We start from the raw sequence: 16,406 nt of genomic DNA, 5'->3' as shown, positions 1-16,406 counted from the left end.
TGAAGGGCTTTCCAGTAACACAATCCCAATTAATTTGTCATTTCCCTCGTTGCACACATATAGACAACAAAGATCCGAAGGGGACCAAAGCAAAATGTGGTATCACTTTTTCTGTGGTCTTGCCTACCTACACGGAATCATCTTGCTTATGAACTCCACAAAACAAGAGTGTAGTTTTTTCAGGTTGGTCATATCCTGTTTTAAAAAAGATTTGGGGAAACTTATGGAAATATATAGTTTACGAAAATATACACTAGTACTACAGTGTAAAGACATAAATAACTTTGGAAATTCAGCGATGTAGCAAACAAAAAAGGAAAATAAAATAAAATCAGAAATAGAGTTAATGTGCGTAACACAAACCAGCAGGTTCTGTGGAATTGCCAAAGGCATTTTAAAATTTTGATTGTTCTGTTGAATTAAGAATCACAATATTCATAAAATACAAACACTCATTATGCAAAAGCTGCATAGTGGTTCCTGATAGCAAGAACTGAAATATAGGAATGCTGAGGATTTTACTAAAGAGGGCAAGCCCCTGGTTATAGAACAGGCAACATCTTTATCCTTGACATTTCGAGGGGAAGTATAATAATGAATGGAGCTTCCCTGTGGTGGCTCAGACAGTAAAGAATCTGCCTGCAATGCAGGAGAGATGCAGGTTCGATCCCTGGGTTGGGAAGATCCTGTGGAGAAGGGAATGGCAAACCACTTCAGTATTCTTGCCTGGAGAATTCCATGGACAGAGGAGCCTGGCGGGCTGTAGCCCGTGGGGACACGACTGAGCGACTGACACGTAGTAATGAGTGCCTTATGACTCTTCTTTCAGTGTTGATGACACAGGTCTTAAAACACCTATTGTTTGTTTCACTCACTGGCACTCAACACGTGCTACTTAGACCGTAGCTTAAGTTTTCTTATGCCCAGTCTTGACCTTCTGTCTAAACTCTACCTCTCCTTAACACGAAGGTTAAATCCTATATCTTTGCATTGCCTGAAACATAACAGCATGGAGGAGGTTTCTAAAAGTTTGATCAATCAAGATATTGACTGATAAAATATGAGACCTCTGTCATTTTATCTATCACCCGATTTTTTTATTCAACACCTTCTAATCAGTACTAACTTCCCCTATTCACATGGTCACAACAGATAAACAGCCATGTGGAAACACTGAAACACAAAATCTTGACCACGCACAAAGATGTTTTGGGGGAGGGTGCTAATTTAAACTGTGCAAACCAGAATCTTTACCTTCAGGAATTTGGAATTGAGACTAAGCAGGTCTGGTTAATCTTAATTCTTCAGCAATGAGTTGTAACATCAAGTACTCTTGATACTTTTGAGAACATTTTTACTCTCTGAAGATAGCAAACTTGGCCAATTCTGTGGAAACTTGTGAAGAAAGACTCACACATGCTGGGAAAAGGGAAGAAATGAGAGCCAGAGGGAGAAACTTCTCAGTGTTTACTCAGAGCTTCAGTCTCTGAATAAAGTCCCTTGGTTCTACTAGATATCTGTGTATCCATATGATAAATGTAATATTTTTATTTAAACTAGTTTAGTGGGTCTCTGCTATTCTCGACCAAAGGTGTTAACCAGTACAGTGAAACAATGATCAAACTTTCCAATCATGTTTATTTGCTCATTCATAAATATTTAGTAGATATCATGTGCCAGGTACTATTTGAATTTAAGATTCATCATGGAACAAAACAAAGATTTCCAGCCTGTTGCATATCATATTACCTGTCCCTATATTTTGCCAAAGAAATGGGTGATGTTTATCAAAAAGATGGTATTCAGGTACATTGGGACAGTTACACTTGAAAGTTAAACAGCTTTTTAAAAAGGTACTTGACCTAAAGGAATGAGAGAGGGAGAAGATACCAAAAGTTTGATAGAAAAAAATAACATTCAAAGTTGTCTAAAGTAGTGCTTCTCAAAGTTTGTTATCCACTGCGATCACCTGTTCAGTTCCATTCAATCGCTCAGTCATGTCTGACTCTTTGCGACCCCAAGGACTGAAGCACACCAGGACTCCCTGTCCATCACCAACTCCCAGAGTTCACCCAAACTCACGTCCACTGAGTCACTGAGCCATCCAACCATCTCATTCTCTGTCGCCTCCTTCTCCTCCTGCCCTCAGTCTTTCCCAGTATCAGGGTCTTTTCCAATGAGTCAGTTCTTCTCATCAGGTGGCCAAAGTATTGGAGTTTCAGCTTCAGCATCAGTCCTTCCAATGAATATTCAGGACTGATCTCCTTTAGAATGGACTGGGTAGATCTCCTTGAAGTCCAAGGGAGTCTCAAGAGTCTTCTCCAACACCATAGTTCAAAAGCATCAATTCTTCAGCGCTCAGTTTTCTTTACGGTCCAACTCTCACATCCATATGTGACTACTAGAAAAACCATAGCTTTGACTAGAATGGAACTTTGTTGGCAAAGTAATGTCTCTACTTTTTGATATGCCGTCTAGGTTGGTCATAGCTTTTCTTCCAAGGAGCAAGAGTCTTTTAAATTCATGGCTGCAATCACCATCAGCAGTGATTTTGAAGACCAAGAAAATAAAGTCTGTCACAGCTTCCATTGTTTCCCCACCTATTTGCCATGAAGTGATGGGACTGGATGCCATGATCTTAGTTTTTTGAATGTTGAGTTTTAAGCCAGCTTTTTCACTCTCCTCTTTCACTCTCATCAGGGGCCTCTTTAGTTCTTCACTTTCTGCCATAAGGGTGGTGTCATCTGCATATCTGAGGTTATTGATATTTCTCCCAGCAATCTTGATTCCAGCTTGTGCTTCCTCCAGCCCAGTGTTTCTCATGATGTACTCTGCATATAAGTTAAATAAGTTAAATCACCTGTAGAAATTGTTAAAACACAGCCTGACCCACTCCCTGAGATTATCATTCAGTAGATCTGGAGTGAAGCTTAATAGTTTGCATTTATAACAATCTTGTAGGTGATGGCAGATGCTGCTGATCCACTCCTCAAACATCAATGGTCTAAAGAATTCATAAGCTTGACTTTACTGTGAATTATACTAAGAGTTTACAGAATTAATACCAATTAATTAATTAATTAATTCTCCACACATGATTCCAAAAAATAGAAAAGGAAAGAACATCCAGAGTGCAATCAACTACTAAATGAATAAACAAAAGGTAGTATATCCTTCGGAGAAGGCAATGGCACCCCACTCCAGCACTCTTGCCTGGAAAATCCCATGGATAGAGGAGCCTGGTAGGCTCCAGTCCATGGGGTCGCTAAGAGTCAAACATGACTGAGTGACTTCCCTTTCACTTTCATGCATTGGAGAAGGAAATGGCAACCCACTCCAGTATCCTTGCCTGGAGAATCCCAGGGACAGAGGAGCCTAGTGGGATGCCGTCTATGGGGTCACACAGAGTCGGACACAACTGAAGCGACTTAGCAGCAGCAGCAGTATATCCTTACAATGGAATGTTTTCAGTCTTACAAAGGAGTGAAGTACCGATACATACTACAAGGTGGAAGAACCTTGAAAACATAATGCTAACAGAAAGGAGTCAGTCACAAGAGGTCACATATTGTGTGAAACATCCAGAACAGGCAAATACAAGGATAGAAAGCAGATTAGTGGTTGTCAGGGTCTGGGGTGAGTGAGAATTAGAGAGATACAGCTAATGGGTTTATTTTGGAGGGGGAAAATGTCCTGAAATTTGACAGTTATGATGGTTGCATCACTGTGAATAAATGACAAACCATTGAATTGTATATTTTAAGAGCATATATCTATAAAGCTATTGTTAAAGTTAAAAAAAATAGAATGCTTGATTCACCTTGGGATTGATGATAGACTGGCATTTCTGGTAAACTTGCAGCTATTTAGCAGCCTAAATCTAGTTGGAGATGGATGTTAAAGAACAGAAACATCAACTAGAATCTCACCTTCTGAAGTCTCTTCTAATCCTTAGTAAATAGACGAATGAAAAGATCTAGATTTTAAGATCATATTATCCTACATTATCATGTAGACCAGCACATACTTTGTGGGTATCTCAGGAATTCTTCAGGGGACAGTTAACTCTCATTGTCCTGCTCTGCATGTTAGGCAACTCCTGACCTCCCTCACATGCGCAGGGTGAAAATCGAACTAGTACTTCTACACTCATCCTGGAGAATGGAGCGTCTAGTGTTCCTTGTTGACTTCTGTGCCTAGATCAACACCTAGAAAGGAATCATAGAAACAGCAAATCCTGTGTCTCAGAGAAGGGCTGATGTGAAGACGACAGCACAGCTCGCTGGCTAAAGTGATGCACTCGGGAGCCAGACTCCTGGTGCACTCAGCCTGACTCTGCCACCAATTACTTGCTCTCTGATCTTTTCAATTCTCTTAACCTGTTAGTTCCTCAAATCTCTCACCTGCAAAATGGAAATAATAATAATACCCACCTACCTACAGTTGAGGCTTGTTATAATCATCAGACAACTCAGGCTTTGCAAAGTTCTACATGAACAGATGCCTCACACACAGTAAGCACCATATAAGGATTTGCTACATTAATCCCTGAGTCCAATTTGGATAACTTTTCCATGAGGACATCTATTGGGAAGGGAGATACTTGTGAAAATGGGGCGATTCTTCTAAATTGTCCCCTTTTCTAGGATGATTTCTGTTTTTTGTTTTTTTTTTTTAACCACATAGTCTTAATTGCTAGTCTCCATTTAAGACTTAACAGAAAAGTTGAACCTCCAAATTTATTTCAAGGCAAAGAAATATAATCAATGGTGCATTAGTTTCAGTATAAAATATATTGAGCTCTGTGTTCTTCCTCTTAAAGAACCTATTGGTTCTTTCAAATTATTGTTTCAAATTATGAAAAATTTGTCTTTTCTATGATGTTACTCCAAAATTCTTCTCACCATAAAAATATGCCTTAAGATTTATGTGTACTAAACTCTAACTCATTTAATCCTCAAATAGGCACTATAATCTCCATTTTACAGATGAGGAAGCCTGTTCTCAAAGGATTTAAGTGACTTCTGCCAGGTGACACAGCTAGCAAAAAGAACAGAGATGGGAGTTAGACCCAGGGCAGTATAACTTTAATACAAATGTTCTTTTCACTCTCCTCCATTCCCTGCTGCACCTACAGTGATCTATCATACATACATTTTTGCCTTTTAAATTTATGTGCTCATGCTGTACTAATTCTTGGTTGTGAGTTCCCTAAATATAGAACATTTCATGGGTTTGCCTCCTTTATGCTACAGAAAGAGAAGAAAACCACAGGAGAGTGGCTGAAAAGTCCTGCCCTCGAATTAGCCACCCCAGGGTCCCAGGCAAACAGAGAAGGTAACAGGTAATTCCCAGGGTTGTTTCCCAAAGCTTTTGCAAACCAACTGGCAAGAGCCCCTGCCTAAATGTCCACTTCTGTTGACTGCTTCTGAGGACCAGCTGGATCCTTGTCAAGCCTGAGTGATTGACCCCAGGTCATTCATTTGCCCCTCTTCAAGGATACAAGGCCCCTCTTGCCTTATCTAGAGACATTAAACAAGGCTGCTTGAAGTTGGACATCAAATTGATTTCATGCCAAGATTTCACTCAACCATGGGTGACAACCAATGACGTGTCAAAGCCTTACAAGAAAAATAAACACGTCTGATGCAAAGAGTCCTTTGTTTTTGATGCCAGGTTGAATTATGCACCTTCTCTCAGATCTGACACTGGCTCTGACTGTTTGCTAGAAGGCTGAGTGGAGGCATGTAGGGTCTCAAGCTGGAATGTCAGAGAAGGGATCACAACAGCTCACTCAAAAGGTGGCTGCAAACTTAGACCTGGAGAAGAATCTTCCTTCTTTCTGTGTCCCTCATATTCCTTCAGTCCTGTGGAATGGAACCCCAGGGATCCCAACTCATCATTCTCTGGCTCCTGCTTTTGTTTATTGAAGCCATTTATTTGCTTGTCCTCCCCAGACAACAAGCTTGCTTCTTGGAAAAGGATTAAAGCCATAGGAATATTCTTGTCTTCAGTCATGCTTGCTCAAGGCCCCATATGTCTTAGGACAAGCATTTCTAGCAGGCTTCCCAGCTGCTTGGCTTGGCTAAAGGCGGGGCGCTGTCCACAGTATGAGTCTTTGTGTGTGGCTATTTCCTCCCCTCCCACCTAGCCTGAGGGATTCATAATCACATCTCTGATGAGCTTCCTAGCTCCCGGTTTCCCTGAAATCTTTTCATCCAGCTGTGTTTACTCTTTTTAAATTTTTTTGTATTCTGTCTGAAGAAGACTAGAATTTGCATAATTAAGAATGACCTGAGCAATCTCTGCTAATGCCTCCACTAAAACCTCTGACTAGCCCTGTTAACTAATTACATCTATCATTGTGTCAGACAGGTAAAAGACTCCTTCAGTCTGTTGAGACAACATTATTCACCTGGGATTATCAAAGGTTTCAATTCTGGCCATTAGCTGAAATTGCTTGGGTCATTCATTATGGCAAATTCTGCATCCTTTTCAGACAGAGCAAAGTAAATGCAGAATCAGGAATAGATTAAATAGCCATGCATCAGGGGCCTAATTCAGAACCTCAGCCCCTTCTTTTCCTTAGAGTTACCAGATGAAAAATGAACAGAAAAACCTTGTATTTTCCTCTCCTTATAGCAGTGAATATGCAAGTTCTTGCTCCAAAAGGTTGGGCTTGAAATATAGGCATTATTGTTATAGGGTTGAGTAGTTTCAGCAAAGCCAGGCAGTGAACTCAGTCCCTTCCATGTATATCTTTCATTTATTGGACACATAGTTTCATCTGACCTGTCCTTAAACAGAATTCAACTTCCTTGCCACAAGTCAAAGAACTGATTCACAGTCTATTATGCACAAAAATGTTGATGGGCTTGTTAAAAAAATATGCTAAGTAATATGTTAAAATATAAGTAGTCTATGTTCAGGGCTTCTTTGGTGGCTTGGTTTTAAAGAATCCACCTGTCAAGCAGAAGACATGGATTCGATCTCTGGGTTGGGAATATCTCCTGGAGAAGGAAAGAGCAACTCAGTCCAGTATTCTTGTCTGGTAAATTTCATGAACAGAGGTGGGGTTGCAGTTCATGGGGTTGCAAAAGAGTCGGACATGACTTGGCGACTGAACAACAACGGTTTATGTTCACAATGGGAAGACAGGTCATACAAAAATAAAGATAGCTAGCAATTAAAGTTTGCTAACAGAATGTTTCATTAACCATATGATAGTATGACTTCTTGAAGAAAACACACCATTCACTCAGAATGTCCAATTTATCGTTTTTAGACACATCTTCATTTAACGCACATGGGTACCACTCTCATTAAAGTGTGCTTGCCTGGCACCAAGAGTGAGCTAAGAGATCATAGATCAAATCATTATAGAACCCAAAACATTGGTTAATGGAAACATCTATATAAGTGACTAAAATCTATTTTCCCTTCAGTTTTTGGAAATCTGAAATAAGGTCTATTTTTTTTTCTATTTCTAAAAGAATTTTCTAGTCAGAAGGAGGATGGGAGAAGACGGAAATCTGAAGTGAGCAGGACACTTTCATATAGTAATTCATTAGCAAAATGTACTTGTTATGTATTCCTATTCCTAATAGGAATTTGAATTCTGATTGTGTATCAGGAGGCATATAACATGCTAGGGACATACCAATGAACAAAGCAGACAGCAAGGCCTTTATGGAAGCTGTTTTCTATTGTGAAAAGACAGACATCAAACCTCAAACATAAGAAATAAAGAAGACAATATAGTGTATTACAAAGTGAAGGGATCTGTGGAAGCAGTAGAGGAGGGTTGAAGGACTTGAAGGAACTGGGAAGGACAAATAAACACAGTTGTGTGAAAAAGCCTCATTGAGATGATGGCATTGGTGAAAAGCTTGAAGGAAAGTGAGGATGGGGACCGTGTGGACAAAGGGAACAGCCAGGAACAAAAGTCCTGAAGTAGGAATGTGTCTGCCCTCTTTGAAAACTGGAAAGGAGTCTGTACAGGCACAGAGAAAGGAGGGAGGAGAAGAGCTGTAGAGGGCAGAAAGTCAAGAGTGAACTATGAGAGTGTGGTCATGAGCGTCCTTTTAAGCCATTGCAGCACTCTGGCTTTTACCCTGAGCAAAATGTGAATATGTTGATAAGTTCTGAGCAGACATAAAAGGCACTGATTTTTATTGTTAAAGACTTGCTCTGGCTATCTCCTGAGAGTGGCCTGTGCGGGAGGCTAGGGAGAAGCAACAGAAGTGAAAAGACCACTGTGAAGGTTGTCTCAGAATTGCAGGTGAGACGTGCCTGTGGTCTGAATCAAGGTGCTTGTAGAGCAGAAGGAGGAAACGGCCAGATCGTGGGTTCTGAAGGTGCTGCCAGTAAGATTTGCTTAGAGATTGAACAAGGAATAAGAGAAAAAGAGGTAAGCCAGTGACTCCAAGACTTCTGCCTTGAGCAACATTGAGATGTCACTAACAGGAAGTAGAAGGCACGAGTGGAACTGATTTGGGATAAAAATCAGAAGTTTGGTTTGGGATCTGCTAAACTTGAGATTCAAGTAGACATCCAGCTGAAGATGGGAAGTAGGCATTTGGATAGTCTAGTCTAAAGTTCTAGACAGAAGAAAAGTAAATTCGGGAACTGTCACTGGATAGATGTTATTCAAGTCAGCATACTCGATGAGAGAACAAAAGGAAAGGAGGGTCAACAGAGGAGAGAAGACGCCAAGAACCGAGGCCTTGGGTGTTGCAACTTTAAGAGGCAATGGAGAAGAAAAGAAATCAGAAAGAGAGACTAAGAAATCTAATTAGTAGAATGTTAACAATAGCCCAAGGAAGAAAGTAGAGTAAGGAGGGAATGAGCAGCAGTGCAGAGTTTGGCAGATAAGACAAAGCTGAGACTTGGACATGAGTGTAGCAATTGGAAGCAATTGATGACTGACCAGGAGCAGTTTCATTGATGGGATCCAAAGCTTGATTTGAGTTAGTGTAGTAAAGAATGGGCGTAGTGGAATAAGAAATAAAAAGAACTGAAACTTTTCACACAAAATAAAGACACATAGAGAAAAATGGTCCTGATGAACTTACTTTCAGGGCAGGACTAGAGATGCAGACGTGGAGAGTGAACATGTGGACAGAGCAGGGGAAGGAGAGGGTGGAGCGCATTGAGACAGTAGCACCGGCTTATATACACTGCCACGTGTAAACTAGCTAGCTAGTGGGAAGCTGCTGGACAGCACAGGAGGCCAGCTCATGCTCTGTGATGACCCAGAGGGTGGGATGTGTGGGTGGGAGGGAGACTTAGGAAGGAGGGGTTATATGTATACTTGTAGCTGATTCACATTGTTTGTGCAGCAGAAACAAATACAATATTTTAAACCAGATTTTATTTTTGTAAAGAATGTATTATAAAGAATATTGTAAAGAAGAACTGATGTTTTTGAATAGTGGTGTTGGAGAAGACTCTTGAGAGTCCCTTGGACAGCAAGGAGATCAAACCAGTCAGTCCTAAAGGAAATAAGTCCTGAATATTCATTGGAAGGACTGATACTGAAGCTGAAACTCCAATACTTTGGCCACCTGATGCGAAGAACTGACTCCTTGGAAAAGACTCTGATGCTGGGAAAGATTGAAAGTGGGAGGAGAAGGGAATAAAAGAGGATGAGATGGTTGGATGGCATCACCAACTCGATGGACGAGAGTTTGAGCAAGCTCCGGGAGTTGGTGATGGACAGGGAGGCGTGGTGTGCTGCAGTCAATGCGGTTGCAAAGAGTCAGACACAACTGAGTGATTGAACTGACCTGAACTGAAAGCACTTATCCTCCAATTTAAAAAAAAAAAAAAGAAAAGAAATCCCACAAAAACAAATACTTGGCTAAGTGAATCATTATTAGGTGCACACACTTTTAACCACAACCCACAGCAAGAAACAGAGCTTTGCCAGCCGTTCCAGAAGCCTGCCCACGTCCTGTTGCTGTTGTTCAGTTGCCCAGGCATGTCTGAGTCTTTGCGACCCCTTGGACTGCTGCATGCCAGGCCTCTTTGTCCCTCACCACTTCCTGAAATTTCCCCAAGTTCATGTCCATTGCATCAGTGATGCCATCCAGCCATCTCATCCTCTGATGCCCTCTTCTCCTTCTGCCCCCAATCTTTCCCAGCATCAGGGACTTTTTCAGTGAGTCGGCTGTTGGTGTCAAGTGATCAAAGTACTGGAGCTTCAAGATCAGTCCTTTCAATGAATAGTCAAGGTTGATTTCCTTTAATATTAACTGGTTTGATCTCCTTGCTGTCCAAGGGACTCTCAGGAGTCTTCTTCAGCACTGCAATTTGGTGGCGTTAATTCTTTGGCACTCTGCCTTCTTTAAGTCCAGTTCTCCCAATCCAACATCCAGCATCCTGACTTTATAGCTATCACATCCTTATGTTTCTTCATGGTTTTGTCATCTGGGAGATGACAGAAAATACATATGCTGATCTTTTTACAAGTTTCCCAGCACAGAATCCCTAAAACCCTTATAAAATCCTAAATGATGTGCGCACTAGGAACATCCTTGGTTCTACTGAGGCAACTCTGGGTGAGCTCTTGGATAGCTGTTGGTGGCAGGGGCAGGGAGTGGTGGTCACCAGAAAGATCAAACTCTAATAAAGAGGACCTTAGAATTTCATTCCCCCAAACTGCCACTTCTCCAAAGAGGGCAGAGGGGCTGAAAATGGAGTTAAAAATTGATCATGCCTACATGAAAGGAGCCTCTATACAATTAGGGGTACCTTATAACCTTTACTGACAGCAAATTTCTTTCAGTCCAAATTCTCTCGGATCAGGTTTTCATTGATTACCACCTCTTACCTGTCCCTTTTTCACATTAGAGCCCACACGGCCATCAGACCATTCTACTTAGCATGTATTACTTAGGACTGGCTGTGGAGTGTCAAATTAGCTATCCTGAGACAACACTTCCCAGAATTCCCCTCCCTTATGAATTTTAGTTTGTTAGCCATAAAGAGTTATGAGATTTGGAAGACAAAAATGCGGGAGTGAGCATTTTCAGTCTGAAGGTAAATGTAGGGTGTCAGGCAGTATGCCTTGTAATTTGTTGCTGATCAATTGGCCCCTCTTCTTACTTGGGGCCACTCCTGGACCCTCGACTCCTCCAGAAGCAGCTAGATTTCCTTCTTTAGTCTCTCTAAGTCTGGAGTCACATCTCCATGCTGAAGGGTACCAGCATCTCTCCTCCTGCTTAGCTTGGACTTTGCGGCTGGAGGTTGTAAGAAACAGAGAAGAATCCAGTCTGTTCTGTGGGTTACAACTCGTCTCTGTGGATTTCACCATGTTCCTGCTTGAATCCATGTCAAGTCTTCCTTCCTGACTCCTAGTCTAGTGATCTATCTGTAGCAGCTTCAGGCTCATCAACAGATTCAGGGCAGTAGGCCTCTCTGCTGGCTCCTATGACGGCATAAAATCTAATCCCCTTACTCTGTATCACTCTGCAGTTTGGCTTTTCTTCTTAAACCCTAACTGATACGCTGGGGCTTGTCTATTCTTTCAAACCCGATCTCTTTGCAGTGGACCCAAACTGCTGGCCTCCAATAAAGTCATCCTGGACCAAATGTTGAGGGTTCCTTGTTGCAGCCAGCAAAATGTGAGAGACAGCCGGGCTCCGCAGGCTTCTCATTCTGCCACAGCACCAGGCCAGGGCCTTTGTCTCTGCAGATGTTTCTTTCCTCGGATGAATCAAACGTGCAGTTCCTAATATCAGAACAATGTGGTTGCCATGCTGGAGCCTGAGATGAAATGCTTTTTATAAGAGCTAATCAGATTCTACATTAATGAGAGAAATATGAAGCTAATCAACACCACAGAAGGTCTCTAGGCTCAGGCCTATTAAACTTCATAAAAAATTAATGACTGAAAGAGCCGACTCTTTTGTAAGGGGTCTCTTGTGGTTGGATAAGGGCCTGAAGTCCCATTCACCTCTCATTACATTGAATTAGCCTCACTTTCCAACCCAAAATATAATCCATCAAGTGGCATTTTCCACTGGGTGTTAGACGGGCAGTGTTTGAAAACACTTGTAAAATATTTATTACTTTTACTCCTTCTCTTTCTTCCCTTCATCCCCCTCCTCCTTCCCCTCTCAGCCAAGCTTCTCTCACCTCGCTCACTATGGTTTTCCTATTTTAATTAAAGAGATTTGTACTCTGAAAGCCTTCTGGGAAATGTCTTCAGTGACTGTGGTTTGTAGATGCCTCTGGAGCTGCTTGGCAGAAACCCCCTAGCCCTGTGCTCAAGCCATGTTCAACATCTGCCTGCAGAAGCCAAGGATGGTGAGGTGGGGATCTAGACCAACTGGGTTGAAAAATGATCTCAACATTCCTCTTTCTGAACTCAGGGGCACTATTTTTTTTGTGGATGAATGTGGGCTGTAATTATTGAATAGATTCAGAATAAAAGACATTTATCTTCAAAGCTGGTGGCCTCTACTCCAATTAAATCTAAATTCCCACCACCCTTTCCAGCTACCTTTGCCCCAAGCTATAATTCACCTTAGGTTGTTGCTGGAGGTTAGAGAACCAACTCCATTATTCACCCAGCAGGACACAGCAGCTAGGACCTGGAGCTGGGTGTCAGGACATAGACAATTATAGATGGTAGGTTGGAGGGGAGCTTCTATGTGGGCTCAAATCAGAAGTGGACTGTCAGACTCATTGATTAAATGCTAAAATGTTTTCTACCTTGAATGGGGCTACTATAAAAATGTCCCTGCCATTGGGATACACCCCACCTTAAGGGGTTATTAGGTAATACAAAGTGGTGCCATGGTGCTGTGCCTAAGTACTAACTGAGGATAGTGTCTTAAAAGAAATGGGTGACGTTATGGGAACCCTGGGGAGAAGTGTGTTGACCAGGGACTCTGGGATGAGTAGAAGGGAAATCAAGGGAAAATGGAAGCAAATCAGAGAAAATCTCTCACATTTTGGCTGGAAAGCCAATCCTGGCTCCAGAGCTTTCTAAACTGCACCTCCCTCCTGACTCACCACCTCCAGGTCATATCAATGGACAAGGGCTGCCCAGCACCCCCAAAGTGCTTTTCCACTATGTTTCATCTTCTGAAGATTCTAAACTTGGAGGCAGCTCTGGGGATTTTTGCTGTACAAGCTATCAGCAGATCCCTGCACGCATGTGCCAGTGAATGAAAGTGAAAGCATGAGTCACTCAGTTGTGTCCAACTCTTTGTAACCCCATAGAATGGGTCCATGGAATTCTCCAGGAAGAATACTGGAGTGGGCAGCCATTCCCTTCTCTAGGAGATCTTCCCCACCCAGGGATGGAACCCCAGTCTCCTGCATTGGCAGGGGGATTCTTTACCTTCTGAGCCTCCAGGGAAGTGCGTGTCAACAAAGGTGCAAGAAGGATAGGAGTGGCCGGTGGTGGCCAGGATGCACCGGAGGAAGCTTTGTCAGGATGCGTGTTCCCTCACAGCGTTGGCTCATCTCTGTTTCTCTGCTCTCGTGTGCAGGGGCTCAGAAGCAAGGGGAGTTCAACACGTGGGTTCATACCTGCGATTCAGGAAATACTGACCTCCACTACAGTTCAATCTGTCTCTCAAAGGGGCTCCGGGAATCCACTGACTACAGTAATGTGTGGACTAGACAGCTTGGTATGACATTTCCTAACTGTGCTTGACTGTTCTGATGCCCTATAAATTGTTTTTCAATCAAAGCTTATTTATGAAGTATAAAAATGCCCTATTAACCCAATGGTCAGCCTTTTAGGAATCAAAATTATCCAAAATATAGTTGCTAAGCTGGATATAACAGTAAGCAAAGGAAAAACTCATGAAGAGCATACACTTTGCAGAAGACACTTCGGGCCGCTGTCAGGGGACTAACTTAAGATAAGGATACAAGCTTCTACAGTCTAACTTACTTCAACAATATGCAATTGCTTTTAAGCTATAGTTAGCAATAAATATAAAGTAGTTAGGTATGGAAAGTAGGAAAAACCTAGCCTCTGAAATGAACAAGGGAGGCTCTGGAAGAATCACCAAGCTTTGAACCTGCAAGTGGACATGGGGGTGACTAAAGGAGAAGGGAAGCTAAGCTCTCGGCCACTAAAACAACCCTAAGAGATCTCTGTGCTGAGATATAGATAGCACCTTACCCTGTGTGTGTGTTTATGACTCTCTCATAAAGAAAAGGAAATTATTTTCTGACTACTCTGCTTAGTAAAACAGGGAATTTTATTAGAATTATCTATAATTGTACATATGCGCGCACGCACACACACACACACACACAGTGATACTTGAAATGATGTTGTTGCTCAGTCGCCCAGTCATATCCAGTTCTTTGTGACCCCATGCCCTGGCAGCACGCCAGGCCTGTTTGTCCCTCACCATCTCCTGAAGTCTGCCCAAGCTCATGTCCATTGCATCGGTGATGCCATCCAGCCATCTCATCCTCTGATGCCCTCTTCTTCTTCAACCTTCAATCTTTCCCTGCATCAGACTTTTCCAATGAGTCAGCTGTTCACAACAGATGACCAAAATACTGCAGTTTCAACTTCAGCATCAGTCCTTCCGATGAATATTCAGGGTGGATTTCCCTTAAGATTGACTGGTTGGATCTCCTTGCAGTCCAAGGGACTCTCAGGAGTCTTCTCCAACACCACACTTCAAAGGCATCAATTCTTTGTCGCTCCGTCTTCTTTATGGTCCAGCTTTCACAACCGTGCGTGACCACTGGGAAGACCAGAGCCTTGACTGTATGGACCTTTGTCAGCAAAGTAATGTCTCTGCTCTTCAGCGGAGACAAACTCTCTAGGTTTGTCATAGCTTTCTGGCCAAGAAGCAAACATTCTGATTTCACGGCTGCAGTCAACATCTGCAGTGATTTTAGAGCCCAAGCAGAGGGAAGTATATATATAATTGGAAATCATAGCCATGTGCATAATACTATCTTTCCATACTATGGAAACTCTGCTCCACTCTTGATAAAGTGTTTAATTTTTGTTTAACCCTCTTCATTGCCCAGTAATTTCTGGTGCAATGTTCAGCCTGACTTTGCCCCTCTGATGTATGTCCATAATGATTGTAACCATGAGTAAGTGATGTGTACAAGCTTTACCACTTTTGAGTATAAAGTTAAGTTACATTTCAGTTACTAACTAAATTATTCTAACTTAACCAAAATTTTGCTGTTTTTATCCAGGGATGCACACTATCCTTACAGGTTGCCTAAGTTCAAAGGTCTTCCTCTTTCCTCTGCTAACAGGATTGCCCTTGTCCAAAAATGATAGCCTGCCTTCTCTTTAGGAAAATTCTGATCATCACCCACAGAAATAGAATACTGGGTGCTCACTCAAGAACACAGTGATCTCAAAACAGTGCATTTCTCAAAATGTAAATCATTTACCTACAATTTTATATCCGTGCAAGGTTGAATTTTGTGAACACAGAACTTCAGGTTATTTCTAAAATCCTTCTTTTTTTAGCCTATGTCTTAAAACAATACTTTTAAACTCTCATTTGTAGAGCATCTACAAAATGCCCATCACTGGGCAACGTACTTGACACACATTATCTCACTTAATCCTCACAATAACCATATGAGCTCTGTAGTTTGCACCGTCTTTTTGTTTTTGTTTTAATTGGGATAATAGCACTTCCAAGGATTAAGTGACTTATCCAAGGTCACACTCTTGACAGTAGTAGAATTATAAGACAAACGAATCTCTTATTATTTTTCAAAATTGGACAATTAACCTTAATAATAGCTTGAAGTTTATAGGCTGGTATAGCATCAAATCCACATAGAAAATTAAATGCTTTTTCGCTCTGGTTCTTTTTTCCTTCTTTTACTTTTTTAAATATTGAGATATTACTGATGTGTTATACTATTTTCAAGTGTTTAACATAATGATTTAGCATTTGTATGTATTACAAAGTGATCACTGAGATATGGGCTTCCCTGGTGGCTTAGAGGTTAAAGCATCTGCCTCCAATGCAGGAGACCCAGGTTCGATCCCTGGGTCGGGAAGATCCCCTGGAGAAGGAAATGGTAACCCACTCCAGTATTCTTGCCTGGAGAATCCCATGGATGGAGAAGCTTGGTAGGCTATGGTTCATGGGGTCCCAAAGAGTTGGACAAGACTGAGCAACTTCCCTTTCACTTTCACTGAGATAAATATAGTTAACATCTAACTCCGTTCTGAGTTATATATTCTTCTTGTGATAAGAACTTTTCAGACCTATTCTTCTGAGACTTTCAAATATCCAATACAGAATTTTTAACTACAGTTACTAGGCTATACATTGCATCCCCTGTCACTCTTTTTAAAGTAGCAATAGACATATCTCTGAGGATGGTATGAAAGAGGTTTTGCATCCCTGTGGTTATCCTCTAAAGGTGCCCTAATG

General features: G+C 41.7%; 1 non-coding gene across 1 annotated transcript; it reads left to right on the top strand.

The window, feature by feature from the left end:
- The first annotated feature begins 15,954 nt into the window (after positions 1-15,954).
- On the top strand, positions 15,955-16,026 carry TRNAW-CCA (transfer RNA tryptophan (anticodon CCA)). The gene has a single exon. It is a non-coding gene; the product is annotated as a tRNA-Trp (tRNA).
- Positions 16,027-16,406: the final 380 nt, after the last annotated feature.

The sequence above is a fragment of the Bos indicus genome, chromosome 16 (genome assembly GCF_029378745.1).
Source record: "Bos indicus isolate NIAB-ARS_2022 breed Sahiwal x Tharparkar chromosome 16, NIAB-ARS_B.indTharparkar_mat_pri_1.0, whole genome shotgun sequence".
Lineage (NCBI taxonomy): Eukaryota > Metazoa > Chordata > Mammalia > Artiodactyla > Bovidae > Bos > Bos indicus.
Note: the sequence above shows the minus strand (reverse complement) of the source record. Positions and strands in the feature narration are given on the sequence as shown.